Source organism: Grammomys surdaster, unplaced genomic scaffold, assembly GCF_004785775.1.
Source record: "Grammomys surdaster isolate TR1022 unplaced genomic scaffold, NIH_TR_1.0 67, whole genome shotgun sequence".
Classification (NCBI taxonomy): Eukaryota; Metazoa; Chordata; class Mammalia; order Rodentia; family Muridae; genus Grammomys; species Grammomys surdaster.
The window spans coordinates 6,037,201-6,053,954 of NW_021604569.1; the positions used below are offsets into that span (position 1 = coordinate 6,037,201).

Here is a 16,754-nt window from a genome sequence, read left to right on the forward strand (position 1 = left end):
TCAACAGTATGAACAGGGCTCAGCAGTGTGAACAGGGCTCAGCAGTGTAGACAGATAGAACTCGGCAGTGTGGACAGGATTCAGCAGTGTGAACAAAACTCAGAAATGTGGACAGACAAGACTCAGAAATGTGGACAGACAGGACTCAGCAGTGTGGACAGGGCTCAGCAGTGTGGACAGATCAGAGAAGTAAAGTAGAGGCTGGCTGTTCCACAGTTGTGTTCAATGGCTTCTAGAAACACAAATTGGACACCTGTGCATTGGGCCATGTCAGGGAAGGAAGAAGGGCTGTGGCGGGGGTTGACAGCTTCTGTCATGAACAAAGTACCAGTGATGGAGCTTGCAGACCAACTGATAAAGGAAAGACCAGGAAGAGGAAGGACACCTGACAGACTAGAGGCACAGTAGCTAGGAAAGCTGTACGCAGCCTGGCAGGTATGCCGTCCAGCTACCCTGTTTGCTATTAAGCTACCAAGGCTTATAGATGTTGAAGGAGTTGGTGCCCATACTCAGCTCATTTTAAGTAAAAAGAAACTATCCTCCATATTGGGTGGGCTTCACCCAGTACACACACACACACACACACACACACACAAGAGAGAGAGAGAGAGAGAGAGAGAGAGAGAGAGACACAGAGAGACAGACAGAGAGAGAGACAGAGAGAGAGACAGACAGAGAGAGAGAGACAGACAGACAGACAGACAGAGAGAGACAGAGCGAGACAGAGAGAGAGACAGAGCCTGCCAACCTGCCCTCAGGAAGGAGCTGGGACCTGTCGCTTCCTGTCCTGCTACTCTGGAAAGTCCTGACCGATGCAGAGGCTGAGAAGGGACTTATCAAGGGTGAGTTGGTGGTCCATTCTGTCCCCTTATGTGATGGCTAAAGTGTATAACCATAGAGTATTGAAGAAACAAACAAGTTTTCCCACACCAGTGGCAAAAAAAAAAAAAACAAAACAAAACAAAAAAAAAACAAAAAACCAAAAACTAGAGCATAAAGAGACGATGGCAGGGGACTTATGAAAATGCCTGAGGAATTGGAAGGGTGAGGTCTGAGGGATGGATGGAAAACCATCACATTGAGAGGTAAGAATCCTCACTGTCCACCAGGTTCCTGCCTTCACCTGCTGAACTTGCCACGTCTTGAGTGCTGGGCCAGCCTTTGGTAATTCTCACTTCTGGGAGCAAGTGGAGGAGGGCTATTCAGTGCCAGTCATCCACAGGCTGGAGAGGCAGACCCACACATTGGTCTGGCAGGCATGCTGGAAGCCCGTGGGAGGCTGCAGAACACAGGAACCCAGCACTAACCTGTCCTGGGCAGCTGCAGGAGGTATCAGGAGCCATGTGTTAGAGTGGAATAGTCAGGTATTTGCATGAGACCACTGAGTTGCAGCTCAAGTCTACTATTCACTAGTTGGGTGGCCTTGAGCAAGTGCCTCACCCTCAGCAATTCAGCATTGCCATCTCTAAAGCAGGGAAAGGGGACATGAGCCTTCACAGCCTGTGTTTTCATACGTAAAGCACAAAGCACAAAGTACGTGCTCACAAAACACACACACATACACACACACACATACATACACATACACACACACACACATACCCCACCTCCACGGTGCTGGCCCAGAGAGACAGCAACTGTAAATGTGACCCGGATATTTATGATACCAGACTCTCAAAAAAACACAGATGCTTCACTTCCTGCAAACACAGAGCTGGCTGAACGATCCTGGGCTACTCGTGGAAACTCTCCTGCCTCCATGCCACTGACACTTTCCCTAGCACTTGGTGCAAATGAGTCCAGTTGTGACTGCTGCACACTCAATTCCAGGCCTTGTGGGTATTTGGATTTTGGAGCAGCAGAGGTTGCCAGTCCGGCTCCACAGATCCCATCATGAAATATCTTCCCTCTCACCTCTCACAGCGCCTGTTTGTCTCCTGAAGGACACATTGTATCTATCTAACTTTGCAGACTTTTCTTTCATTGTCTCCACCCCTGACTGTGCACCTCTCCACCTTGCTCTGGCTGTCATTTTCTCTCCTGACTTGACATATGGCTTTGCTGATATCCCTCCTCTGCTTCCTTCCCTGTGCTCAAAGGAAGGGTCAAGTTGAGTTTCAAGTCTGAGGTCTGGGATTACATCAAATCCGTAACGTTTATCTGCCCTCGCCATCGGCCAGAGACTTCCCAATTTAGGTCCCATTCACATCAAGAGAAGACAAAATCGTCTGAGCTACAGTGTGCCCTGCTTGGGCCTTCATTTTTCTTACTTAATTCCTAAGGTAAAGCTCCCAAACCCACTTAGGCCTGTGTAATGGTCACAGATGCATGGCCACTGGCAGTCAGGCAGTATTTCTACCTGAGGCAGCTCTGGGGAGACAGGAGCTGCTGCCGCACTAAACTCAAAGCCTCTGAGGGCTAAGGGAGGAAGGCCCACACAAAGGGCTTTTTGTCTCAATTAAAGAAGTTGTTTTGAGCCCAATTTCCAGAGTGCCTTGGACTCCACGCGCCTTGGGCAGACAGTGCATGTTATTATTGTTCGGCAGAGCTTCCCGTCCTACCCTGAGCAGTCCGCACTTGGGCCTGAACGTCAGCCTTCTAGAGTCTTCTACTTCAGGAAGGAAGGACCCTGCCTGCAGAGGTGGTGCCTCTGGTCTCCTCGTCTCTGAAGCTCATTTTCCTGCTTCCCCATCTGGGATGAATATGGACAAACCCTTGTGCCCAGCATAGTGCCTGCACCCAGGATACACGTCTCAAATATCTGGGTAACAAATAAACGGTGCACAGACAAAAGGATCTGGTGGAAGCTCAAAGGGAAAACAGAATTTAGGGTTTTGTTTGGGTCGTTTGGGTTTTGTATATAAATGAAAAAGAACAGAGAACTGTAATTTGGTTTCCATATTATTACAAGGCAACCAAACCCAAGAAAATGCAAGTTATTTGTTTGGCCATTTGGGGACACAGTGGTCAAGCCAGCAGGTACACACAGGAGACCGCACAATGCATGATTGCAGAAATCCTTTCCAGGCCTAGAGGTCTGTGAGATCTCGGCCCCTGAACCTCAGCTTCCGACTTCTGCCGTGTTTTTACTCTTCGTGCTCCGCAAACACGACCTGAGCCAGGCTATGAGGCCTGACAGCTTTCTCCAGGGAGCAATTAGAGCCTTGAAGATCTTACCTAGGCTTCTCCTGAAGTCTTCTCATTAAATAGGTACTTCAAATGTTCCTGGGGCCTAAAACATTAAGATTTAAAGGAAACGACTGACTGCTTTTCTCCATGCCAAATCAGACCGTTGTTTAACATGGGGAGAGCTACCACTGAAGTTAGTGAGGTAGAAAAAGGGGGTTATATGTTGCTGGAGAACAGAAACTAAACAGGGTAAATTAAAGCAAGCCAGGCTCCAGGACCAGCTTAGCTGGAATGACGCCTTTTCGAAAGTCATATTTGCAGGGACCACGCAGTCTAAAAGTCAGACTCCATGAGTGACTGTCCCACAAGGTGAAGCTAATAGCAGGATGCACCACATGAGAAAGAAACCTTCCTGGAGGAGATGAGCTTGCCTGCTTTGAGGGGTGGCAAGCCAGGCAGGGGCTACAGCAGGTACTGCGCTGTAAGGATAGAGCAGAGAGTCGGCAGGGCTGCCCGAGAGGGCTCATTTTAATCAGGTACTGCTGATGTTGCCCTTTCAAACCAGGTCCGCCCTGCAAGAAATCATGCCCTTTGTGGGAAAGTGACTTGGGAAACACCAGAGTCCTCTGTGGCTGTGCTGCGGGCTTTGTGGCTGTGTCATCTTGGAGTTCTGACTCATGTATCATGATCTAAACTAGGGGTTCCATTTATTCGTAATTTCTCCATGGTACAAAAGAAAAAGTCAACAACCATTTTGTCCTTAGGAGTTGCAGTTCATTACTAACTTGGGATGAGGAGAGCCTTCTAAAGAGTAAGGGAACCAAATCGACATCTGTTTGGTGTCCAGCTTGGGGTTGGTGGAAACCGTTTCCTAATTTGTCAGCCCAACCTTCTCAGAAAGGATTCTGTACTCCCCTAAGCTGTGGCTTTGGGCAAGCCTTAGGATAATTTGGTAAGCAAGTCCTCACTAAACCAAACTCAGATGACTTCTCCCCATTGCTCTCCTCCATCATTTCCCAAGAATGCCTCACACTCATGCAGGGTAGCGTGGCATCTCAAGGGCCATGCTGATGTAAGGTGGTGCTGGGCTGTGCCAGTTCTCACACCCAGCACACCCCCTGACATGCCCTGTTGGTGTAGTCACTGGTGACAGACATTTTCAGACCTGCCACCATACTACACAGCATTCTTGTCTGAGGCCTAATAAGGTAACTTAGGCCTTTTGTTCAAGAATGAATCCTCCTAAGGCCTTCTGTATTCATTGCCTATCCTTTCTACATGGAAGGGGGGAGGGGAGAGGAGGGCAGAGAGGGGGGAGAGGGAGACTGCCAACATCCTTGCAGGCTGGTACTAGATGCCCTCCCTCCTTACCTCCCCCTGCCCTCACCATCCCAGCCACCTCTGCCCTGCCTGTGTCTCTGCTCACTGTTCCTCCTCGGCCTCCAGTCTATGGTCAAATGTCTTTAATCAGAGGTGCCTCCCCTCCACCTACCTGGTGTTCCTGCTCTCCTCATTCTGTTTATCAGTTCTCTGCGTTGATAGTCAAGAAATAGATTGCTTACTTAATAGTCTGTTGCCATACTCCCAAATATCACCACAGAGACACAAAGTATTACTTTTTAAAAAGCAGAGATTTTGCCACTGTTTGTGGGTGTTTTGATTTTTTTTCCTCCCCAGCACCTAGAAAAGTCACTAGGATGGAGTGTTTAATAAAATTTGTTAAATGAGCTAAATTCATAAAGAATGACCCACCATTCTAACTTCCAGAAAATCAGTTAATTTCGAAAAGCAAAACCAAACCAAACCAAACAAACAAAAACCATGAAATTATTCTGGCTCTCTCAAGTAGACCATAATGAGACCTGAGTCCAAACCTGAATCCATGTAATAGCAAAGACCAGGCTTGCCCTGGAGTCACTCTGGACAGTTAATCACAGGTGTGCCTCTTCAGTTCCTTGGTGGCCTTCCATTCCATCTTGGAAGGTAATACTTAAATTGCCTAAGATGACATTAATTGTTACAACTGATCAGCCTTCATATCTAAGTAGGTTAAGCCAATAAGAACATACTGTAGGTGTTTGGAGTAAGAATATGTTCCTCTAAATGGTGACTCAGGGGCCCAGCCTCCTTTTAACTTGAAGACCAGCTGCTCTAGGCACCTGGGTCTAAAAGCTATCCTGGGAATCACTGCCATTTCAGACCACCTAAAGAGAAAGTGGCAAGAAAGTCAGGGGATGTGAGCCATGGCACGGCTATTCACTGTGCATTGGCCAGCACTCTGTCACATGACTATACCCACAGTAAGAGTCTAGGAGATCTAGTGTTACCCTAACCCCAGTAAGGAAATGGAAAAAGGGTGTGGTTGTTGAATAGCAGCACTCAAGGGTCACCTCTGATGGTGCAGTACCCTAAGTACCGAGTGGAAAGACATCTGACAAAGTGACTAACTACCTAGTCCTCAAAGTCTTAGGTTCAAATCCCAGATACTACTTGCTAGCTGCTTGACCCTCAGCTTCCTCAGCTAAAAATTGAGGCCACTGATAATATCTGCCTATGAGGTGGTAGTGGGGGATACAGCAGCTTAATGCACAGCTATTATTAAGGAGACAGTGTTTGAAAGTGGCGTTACTGGCTTTCCCCAGTATTAGTACACCCCAGCCAGGCAGTGATCTGGAAAGCCACTGTAGGTCTCAAAACTTAAATGAGACAAGATCTGGGCCCATTTGACCTGATTCCTCTCTGTTGCATTCTATTGATACACTCTCACAAACCCCACAATACCAGTTAATATAAGTCTGAAATGCCCTTTGGGCTAACAGATCTGCCATAAACTAATGATGCTCTGCTTCTCCTGCATGTACCACAGTTCTGGGAAGTCAAGGACACCCCACCTGTGAGGTGGCCTCCAGCATGGAGAAAGATTTGTGTGGCATGGGACACATTGGAAGCTGGGAAGGGTAAGGGAGCTCTTCTCTGCCCTCTGTTCCTCTCTATAAATCCAGCTTTGAAAGAAGCTAGAAAAAGCTGCTCTCTGCCTCTCACTGGAGCATTTGTAAAGGATTGGAGAAACTTCACAGAACTGTTGCTGTTTGTGAGGTGTGGGAAGGGATGACGAAAGCAAATAGAATGTAAGGTAAGCATCAAATGTAAGGTTTGACTGTGACGTAGTGGGGTTGACTGTGGAGTGGGGGATTGTGGAGTGGGAAGTTAACTATGGAGTGGAGGGACTGACCGTGGAGTGGAGGGGCTCTCAATAAGAGCAGCACAGGTCTCAGAAGTTTGAGACCTCACTGCTGAGCCTGAGCCTAGAACAGGTGCCTGCAGAGTCACCCCACCCCACACTGAAGCATCCATCTGCCATATGGTTCACCTTCAGTGGATCGGGCCAAGGGAGAGCTGGTGTTTGGAGTGAGTCATCTGTGACTTCAATTTCTCTTCCAGTCTCAGCTTCCTTGTATGTTAACGAACAACTTCTTTGAGGGATTATCACAAAGATTGAGTGTTGGAAAGGTTAGCTCAAGGCAGATACCAAGTGAATGTTAGTAGCTCCATAACTGACCCATACTGTCTCTCTCCATCCTTTCACCTGCAGTCCCTCCTATTTCTGGAGGCCAGATGTCACTGACATTCTTAAAAGTATGTCCAAGATACTCACTGTACAGAGAATATATGGTGCTCCTGAGAGTACAGGAAGACACAGGCCTGCTGTCTCTGGAACACTGAAGGTAGATCCAACAGTACTCCTGGTGGTAGGTTTTGAAGAGTCATGTGAGGGACTCTTATTAAGAGAAGGATTTAAAACTTCTAAAGCTTACCCAATCAAAAGTCATTATCCCAGAAAGGGAAGGAGGATTTTGAATCAGAATTATTCAAATCTATCTGTGGTCCAACTGCATCAACATCCACCCGAGCATTGGAGAGAGAATTTAAATAAAAATGGCAAGACCTGAGTGAAGTGGAAACCAACCATTTGACATAACCTCCAACCTTTTTTGGAAAGTCCGTTATGTCAAATGATGTTAGCGCTGGGGCATCTGGGTGAAAAGGTTTTTGCTATAGCAGACACGTGAGAGGACATGTGATTTTACAAAGAGTATAAGCATGGTTTCACAGACAGTGGGAGCTTGAGCATTGGCTGTCTTTGCTCCACCTCACTCGCTAGCCTTAAGTGATGACACGCATATATTGGTTTGCCTCACATCCCATTGCTGAACTTTGCTTGTAGGGACTGCAGAGAGAGATACTTGCTAAGGAACTTCTCCTGAAGGGAGGTGCCTGTTGTCCATTGGCAAGCTGTGAGGTTTCCTCTGGATTGAACTGCTGTTGCTGAGCCATGCGTGGTGTCTGCCGAGTGGACTGGTCTGCAGCTGCTGATGTGTTCGATGTTTCCTAGTGGACTGGAATGGACTGGACAATAAAGTTTGGAAACACCCCAGGTCCACTTCCCCTGTAAAGAAATAACCTTTCTTTTCCACTATTTCTGGTGGGTAGTGGGCTAGAGGGGAGGTTAAACACTTATTAAAGTAGGTTGAGAAAAAATATGCCTATAACTGAGTCTTTCTCTGAATGTGGAAAGTCCCAAGGACTGTAGCAGTCTGCACAACAGGAGGCCAGCAAAGCTTCAGGAAAGGACACGTAGAAGCAGAATAAAGTCAGTGTCACTTGCCAGCAAAAAGACACATGATGCTCCTCTCATGGACAAAGGAGCAGAAAAAGATGACTAGTGGACAGGTAAGAAGAGCCCCACCAAAACAACAATGAGTGGTTTTGCTTATATGGGCCCAGAAAAACCCAGAGCAAGACCACATCAATCTTCCTCCATCATCTGCATCTAGAGCCCAGAAGTACTGTACCAGTGGCTGGCATAGGCCAGGAGGCTGAGGCTGGACTGGGACAGGAGGTCCAAAAAAAATCCCTCCCAAGTGTCTGCAGCTTCCAGCAGATACACAGCACCTGCCTCCATCTTCTGAACAGAGAGAGGACTCTGAAGACACAGGAATCTAGGGCAAATGAAAGAGCAAAGAGGATTCCCTGTAATGGGGAGGGGACAGCCAGGAACTCAACCTCTGCAGTCTACATTTCTAGACTCTCTCTTGTTCAGAGTTTAAGCCAAAGCCTTGATCTTTTCTGAAAATGTATAAAGTGGGAGGGAAATTAATCTAAGAAAGAAAAAAGGGAGTGTACTGGGAAAATACATTTTCTTCATTTTTTTCTCTTCTTTTATTTTTTTGTTTTTACATATTCGCTTTACATCCCACTCACTGCCTCCCTCCCAGTCACCCCCTCCCACAACTCTTCACCCTCCCTCTTCCCCTTCTCCTCTGAGGAGGTGGGCCCCACCATAGATGGGACCATCAAGTGTCTGTGAGACTAGGTGGATCCTCTCCCACTGAGACCAGACAGGGCAACCCAGCTAAAAGAACATATCCCACAGACAGGTGACAGCTTTTGAGAGAACCCCCTCTCCAGTTGTTCAGGACCCACATGAAGACCAAGCTACACTTCTGCTACATATGTGTGGGGGAGGCCTATGTCTAGCCTGTGTATATTCTTTGGTTGGTGGTTCAGTCTCTGAGACTTCCAAGCGTCCAGGCTAGTTGACTCTGTTAGTCTTCCTGTGGGCTTCCATCCTCTTCAGGACCCACAATCCTTTCTCCTATTCTTCCATAAGAGTCCCCAAGCTCCATCCACTGTTTGGCTATGTGGTATCTTTATCCGTTTGAGTCAGCTGCTGAGTAGGGCCTCCCAGGGGACAGCCATGCTAGACTCCTGTCTGCAAGCATAGCAGAGTATCATTTATAGTGTCAGATTGATGCTTGCCCATAGGATGGGTCTGAAGTTGGACTTATTCCCTCAGTCTCTGCTCCGTCTCCTGTCTCTGCAGTTTTAGTAGACAGAATAAATTTTAGGTCAAAAGTTTTGTGGGTGGGTTGATGTCCTCATAGCTCCACTGGGGTTCCTGCCTGACTACAGGAGGTGTCCTCTTCAGGTTCAGTGTCCCCACTGCTGAATCATGGCTAATGCAACCCCCAATGATTCTTGGGTGTCTCCCTTATCCCAGGTCTTTGTCTTGTCTGAGGCTCAGTGAACCCATATAAATAAAGACAAGGGAAAACCTATCATTTAACTATCTGCTTATCTATCTATCTATCTATCTATCTATCTATCTATCTATCTATCTCTATTTCTCTGTGCACACATGTGTGTGATTTTTAACATCTGGAAAAGTTTCTGCTAAAAGTAAAATTGACAATACACTGTAAGTTCATAGCATAAGCAACACAAAACGGATGAGAACAAAAGCACACACAGCAAGAGGCAGGACTGCAGATGTGTGCAGGGGAAAGCAAGAAGCCCTGCTTCTCACAGAATACCGAGAAGATACAGATGTGTACAGGGGAAAGCATCCCTGCTTCTCACAGAACATTGTGAAGACACTAAAATCAGATCACCATCATGTAGTTTAACCCCTAAAGAATGAACACTGTTAAATAACACAACTTCAGAAACAGGTAATGGAGAATCCAAACCACAGTGCTGGAAAATGCTTAATCTGCCTCAAAATAATATAGTAAAGAAAAGAAGCAAGTACAAAGAGCAACCATGATAAATACTAAAATGGTAACACTAACTCCAATCACATTGGCACACATGTACACATGCCACATATCACACACACACACACACACACAAACACACATACACATCACATCACACACGTATTTTTTAAAAAATAATTCCTATTTATATTATCAAAAATATTAAATGTTTATAAATAGGTTTGTTGTCAAAGTCCTCCCCTGGGGAGATATAAACCATGTCTATTGCCTTTTCATAAGATCTCAAAGACAAACCAAAGTAGGATTACATTAAAGTTCACCCTGGAGAACCAATGTGTTTATTGGACTTACTTAAAGAACATAGGTAAGGGATAGCAGGAAGGAGTAAGAAAGACCCTGAAGCAGCTGCACTGAAAGGTCTGTACCTGCCTCCCCCTTCCCTCATCCTTCAGTATCCTGTATACTCTAGCACCTCTGGAGACTCCAAAACTATGTGCATTTACAACAGAATTGCCTGCAAACGGCTGAGAGAAACATCTGGACTCTCAAGTGAGGGTCCAGTGACCCTCCTCACTTATTCTTTCTATGAGGCTCCACAGATCCACTCTTAACTGGACTTTTTGTGCTGATGAAGATGGAAGCTGTTTTATATTTATAGACCACTATATTTACAGAGTACTGTGGTCTACAACAAAACCTACCTGTAAAAGTTTAGGAAACAAATAAGTTACAGAAAGATATACAATGTTCATAAATTAGAAAACAAAGTATTTTTAAATGATTCTCTCTCTAAATGTATCTATAGATTCAATATCATTCAATCAAAATTGTAGCAAGCCTTTTTGAAAAAAAACATATAAGTTTTATGGGCACAGACTGCCAAATACTGCTTGAAACAAAGTAGCAAAGTGAGAGGACTCATGACCATGATGGCAAACATCACCAGAGATTTGTAATGCGACATTGACATAAAAGCCGACAGATCAGCAGAACCAGATGAAGAATCTATAATTCATCCTACATACAAGTGACAGTTTGAATGTTTAGTTATCAGAGAGCACTGCTTGAGATGTAGTAGGAAGTCTTCTTGGAGTAGGTGTGCCCTTATGGGATGAGCTTTGATGTTTCAAAAGTCCAAGCCAGGCCTTATGTCTTTCTCTTTCTCTGCCCACGAATCAGGATATACCTCCCAACTTCTTCTCCAACACCTTGTGTAGCACCATGCTCCATGCCATGATGATAATGGACTAAACCTCTGAAACAGTAAGCAAGTGCCCAGTTAAATGCTTTCTTTTATAAGAGTTGTCTTGGTCATAGTGTCTTTTCACATCAATAGAACAGTGACCAAGATAGGAGTTGGTACCAGGAATGGGGTATTGCTGTGATAGGTCTGACTGTATTGCTTGTTGGCAGAATGTAGACTTTGGGCCTTTGAGTTAGAAGAGCAGTTGAATGCTTTAAACAGAGCTTAATGAGCCATAACAGTAGGAGCACGGAAGACAGTGATGCTTAGAGCAATGTAGATTATATCAGCCCTGTTTAAAAGGTTTCAGAGGGTAAGAATATTAGTAAGTGGCCTAGACTTTATTCTTGTCGTATTTTAGCAAAGAATGTGGCTGTTTTCTGTGCTTGTTCCAAGAAAACAAAAATCTGAAAATCTGGAAAAAAAAAAAAGAAAATGGCTAAATTGACGAGTTTCAGATTAATAGTCTTGGAAGAAGAGATTTCAAGAAATCCTAGTATTGATTGTGTCATGTGGTTATTAGTTTCTACTCAAGCAGATCTATAACAAAAGGGAGCAATCTAAGCAAGGAAAAACACAAAATGTACAGTGTAAGAAGAAAAGGGCCACCAGGAAGTATAATAGAGCTAAAGCTCACACAGATTAAATAGTTTAAAGAAAAGCCTGATGCTAAGTGGAATAAAGGGAGAGGTGACCTCAGGGCAAGACCCCACCCAGCTGAGCTCCCAGTTTATGAAAAGGAATTAAAGAAAAACTTGAGCAGCAAAGGAAATCATCAACAGCAGAAAGCTGACACAGACGCAAGTGAAAGAGGGGACCATGTTCCAACACCATCAGGAAGCAGAACTCGGCAGCTTCAGCCATGTAGTTCTGGTTTTAGAGCAAGAATACAAAAAAGTAGTGTGTTGTAGACTCTCTCACTATGGCTAAGGAAAGCTGCTGAGGCCATTCAAGTGTCAAGGATATCCCTGCTTGGAAGCCCGGAGAGGCCATAGTATGAAGCTGTGAAGTTTGTGAAGCCTGGATTGCTGTGGATACCCCAAGATGTTGGAGATGCCAGAGTCATGGGATACCCACCATGAAATGTTACAGATTGGGTATGAAATCAGCCTTAAAGTAAGATGTGGGCTGCAGTCAGTAGAGATGAAAGGAAGAGCCTGTTGACATCAGACAAGGAGATGCAGAGTCTGGAGTCTGCCCTGCTGGTTTTCAGTCTTGCTTTGGTCCAGCATTTCCTCACTCTGCTCCCTTTCCTCTCTTTTGGAAAGGGAATGTATATTTCCTGCCATTGTATGTTGAAGATATGTGGTCTGCTTTTTTGTTCTGATTTACTGGGGGATACAGTTAAGAGATTGCATGAGACTCAGAAAAGACTTTGAACTTTGGACTTTTAAACAGCATTGAGACTTACAGACTGTGGGAACTTTGGAAATTAGACTGGTTGCATTTTTGTATTATGATATGACCATAAGCCTAAGGGAATCAGGAACTGGAATGTAATAGTTTGGATAATAATGGTCCCATAGGTTCATAGATTTGAATTCTTAGGGCGTGGCACTACTTGAGAAGAAAGAGGAGATGTGGCTTGTTGGGAGAAGTGTGTCACTGAGGGTGGACCTCAAGGTTTCATAAGCCCAAACCAGATTCAGCGTCTCTCTCTTCCTTTGCCTGTGGACCAGCATATAGGTCCCAGCTACTTTGCCAATACCATGTGTGCCACCATGATCCTCAAATGATCATCATAGACTATGCCTCTGAAACTCTAAGCCAGCCCCAATTAAATATCTTTGCAGCAATAGAACAGTGACCAAGACAACAGCACATGTGATCATTCGATTAAAGCTTCCATAGACAAGACAGTCTTCCTAACAATCTCTCTCTCTCTCTCTCTCTCTCTCTCTCTCTCTCTCTCTCTCTGTGTGTGTGTGTGTGTGTGTGTGTGTGTGTGTGTGTTAAGAACTTCAAGTCCACTTCTCATACAACAATTGATTAAACAGAGCATAATATATTTTATTACATATTTATAGCATATTTACATTAATATGCTAAATATAAAAATTATAATCAGTTAACTTTGAAAAGAGAACATTGAATTTTAAGACAGACAAAGATCTTTTAGGTGGGATATGAAAACCATTAACCAATAAAGAATACATTGGTGTGCTACAGCTCATCTTAAGCAAACTCTGTTTCCTAAAGGTGACTACGGCAATCCATGTGCTTTTTCAAAAGTTTACTAGACCACTACTCAGAAGTCTGTCCTACCACCCATTCTCCAGAGCCAAGGAGAGTTTGCAACTTCTCTGGTCCAGTAATGAAGTGTGTTACTGTGTAACTACTGCAGCCAAGTCAGAGAAGGGACACAGGTGTCACTTGACTCCCTCTGTCTCTTTTTTGGAACATATTCACCCTGTGAGCCCAGCCACATGAAAAGGCCATAGTGAGGATTATGGTGAATCTGTCCTGCTACAGTCTAAACTGACAATAGCTATTGCTGGACGTGTGAGTGACAAGGTAACAAGCTTTTTGATGACTTTAGTCGCTATTCTTTGACACTAAAGAGAGCAGAGTTAGGCCATAAGCTCTTCCTACAGAGGACCATAAAAGTTGATTCACAAGCCAAATAAATATTTAAGCCACAGAAGATAAAAGAAAGTTTGTTTTAGAAGCACATTAACTGTAACATTATCAAAATAGAAAATAGTTCTAGGCATCCAAAGATACTATTAGGTAATTAAACTGGCAATCCACAGACTGTGGGAAAAGTATTTACAATAAACATCGCTGATGATGGACATGCATCCAGCATAGGTATCAAGTGCCTACACCACCAAAAATGTGAAAACCTACAACTCTATTTTAAAAGTAGGAGAAGGACTTAAAAAGACACTTTCAGAATAATCCATAGCAAGGATCAGTTAAATATGAAAATCAACTCAACAGCAGAGTATTTTCATAACTAATTTAAAGGGACTCCTTATATTTGGACAAATGTGTACTGTCTGACCTAGAGTCCACAATTTAAGTGACTTCAGGGAGAATTGCTGGATCTCTCTGCCCGTCAGTTTCTCATCTGAATATATTTAGTTATTGGCAGCACCCCTCACAGGCTAGATGAGGACTAAAACTCATACACATGACTAACAGTCCAGGATACAGAGCATGTGCTCAATAAAAATTAGAACTATTTGACAGAAACTGTGAGATACATCAAGAGCAAAAGGTGAAAGGACTAAATTCTGCTTCCAAGACTATTCTCACACAATTAGTGTATCCTGTAAGTCTGTGGGCCCCTGTCTCTGGAACTTTCAAGTAAGGCTGTACTAAAGCTGAGCTTAGTAATTTTGTACTCCACCACCCAAACCAGGCACCTTCCCCTTCATCCTAACAGGAACTGTCCCAGAAAGAGAATGTTTGTTCCACCAGCCATGAAGTCTACATGACAGTAAAACAACAAAGGCCATCAGAGCTGCTACCTCCTGCCAGAGGCACAGAGAAGACAGGAACCTCTAAGGAAACACCTGCAGAGTAAGTAGAGTCTGAGCTAAGGATGTGGAGGAGGTCTCCTGGCCTGGCCCTGCTCCAGGCAACCTTACCCCCCCCACACACACACACACACGCTAAACAGAGCAGGTAGAGCCATCTTCTCAATGCACAGTGTCCACACTGCACCCACATTCAAAGTCCTTTCTAGTGCCAACATCAGCCTCACTAGCTTCCCTCCACCAGGAGTGCCTCCAGATTCTTCTGAGTCCTGTGGGTCCGGCTCATTTTCTACAGCTTCCAGGAAGCCACTCTAAGGGGCACCTAGGGGCAGTAGGGAGATTATGCGTACAGCATTCTCAAGTCGACTACCTACGTCAAATGCACATCCAAGAGGCTTCATTATTCTCTATTTTCTATTGAATTATAAAAGAAGTACCCTAGACTAATATCTCACACAGATTTCCACACTATCATTCTACCATGCTGCCCTGATCACCAGCCAACCCAGGCAATTCCCCACACTCAGGTCTGGGTCTTCACGCATATCCTCTCTGTCTGTTAACCCTGTCCTCCTAGACTCAGAATGTAACCCATCCTAATAAAAGATTTCAAATGCTGTCTTAGCTCCTCCACTTACCTAATTCCCGGCCCCTGTTTTGCCATGGAACTCAGAGTTTCCTTGGTGTTATAAGATACACTCGGAGGCTGTTGAAGTCAGAGACTGTTCTTCCTACACATTGCAACTCCTAGATCAGCACTGTCTGTACACAACATGTAATCTAGGAGTTGCCAAGTGTAGGACATTGGAAGATCATGGCCATCACTGAAGAGGGAGTAAAACAAAATGACTTACAGGCCCTTCCTACTCCAGCCCTCAAGGAGCCTGGAAGGTTGGAGATGTTTCTTCAAGCTCCACATTTCTTGAATTCTTTCAGCATTTAGTGGTCCAGCTTTCTTTAAAAAAAAAAAAAGTTTATACTCAATGTTTTGCAAAAGCAATGTATTCACACGATTCAAAATAATCTTGTCATTGAATAATACAAAGGACAAAGTCACACCCCACCCACTCCCATAGCTGTCGACACTGTGTAGCCTTCCAAATTTCCCTTATGCAAGTATGAATTGTCACCGTGTTTTAGTTCCTAAAAGTAGTTTCTGGTGTGTTGTCTTGCCTGTTGATGGTCAGTAGCAGTGAAGTTGCTATGTGAGCGTGAACTTCAAAGCTCCTTTCTGCCCTAATAGGACTGGTTTAAAAAACGCTTAAATCCGTGTTTCTTGCTTGGCTGCTCTTCCACAACTTTCTCTGGCCTGCCTGGAGCAGAACTGCTCTAACGTTTAAGGAGAGGCCTATACTCTCACTTCCTCAGACACACTTTTAAAGAAAAACCTGAGTCTCCAGGGCATCCTCTAAGTTGCCACTTGTGGTATGCCACGTGCCTGCCTCTCAGCGCCTTCATCTGCCGAGAGAGAAGTCAAGGGACTTGGGGTCAGCTGCAGCTGTGTCCCCAACACATGTTGTTGTCCATGCAACAAGTCTTCTGTCACCTCTGTGCCTAGTTCTTTCCTCTATAAAATAAAGATATGGCCCACGTGATTTTCAAGGACCTATATAGCCAGTGCTCTCAGGCTCTCTTGCTCTGGCTGGTCAATGCCAGGCATTGTGAGCATGAGAGAGTCCATGAGTGTCCAGCACTATCCCGAGACTGTTTACTAGACTGCTAAGCCACTGCTGCACCCACAGGAGGAGTGTATCATATATCAAGGTAAAGGATGGTTTTCCTGGGGCTCTCCGCAGACTGGCTACTCAGTGCAACTCTTTCCCTAAAGTCAAAGAGACTTGGATAGGCTCCATGACTCTCAAGGTACAGACCCCAGGAGACCCAGGGATGCATGTGGGGAGGCCAGGCTGTGCTTCCATTTAATCTTCAAGACCAGCCACTGTTCCCATACCCTTATAGCAGGTGACACCAGTGCGAGGAACTGTGTGGCCTCTGGCAACCTCTGCTGGAGAAGTTCTGTCAATTCCTCCCTGCCCCTCTTCCTCCATTATGCCTCTGCCTGTGGTGAAGGACCTCTTTACCATGTGCTCCACCTCTTGCCTGCAGAGTCCAGAAAGGAAATGTCACTCATGCTGGGTACACAGCTACCTGAAGGGCACTGCGCTTCAAGGACAGCCAGGCTCATAAAAAGACAACCTGGGCTTGATTCCTCCTTCAGGAGGCCTCATACACACACCCGCAGTAAGACATGTCCTTTGCCACTCCTGTCAGAGGTCACAGCCTACACACAGCTCACCTGACCTCCTGTTCCAGCAGAATCCTTGGTTGGTGGATAAG

At 45.1% G+C, this 16,754-nt stretch overlaps 1 long non-coding RNA gene across 1 annotated transcript in view; it reads right to left on the reverse strand.

Moving 5' to 3' along the window:
• Nucleotides 1–15,374, reverse strand: part of LOC114630241 — a 70,725-nt gene extending 55,351 nt beyond the window's left edge. The window contains exon 1 of the long non-coding RNA XR_003712794.1: nucleotides 15,272–15,374. This is a non-coding gene — a long non-coding RNA (uncharacterized LOC114630241). The remainder of the gene's footprint in view (nucleotides 1–15,271) is intronic.
• Between the last annotated feature and the right edge of the window lie 1,380 nt (nucleotides 15,375–16,754).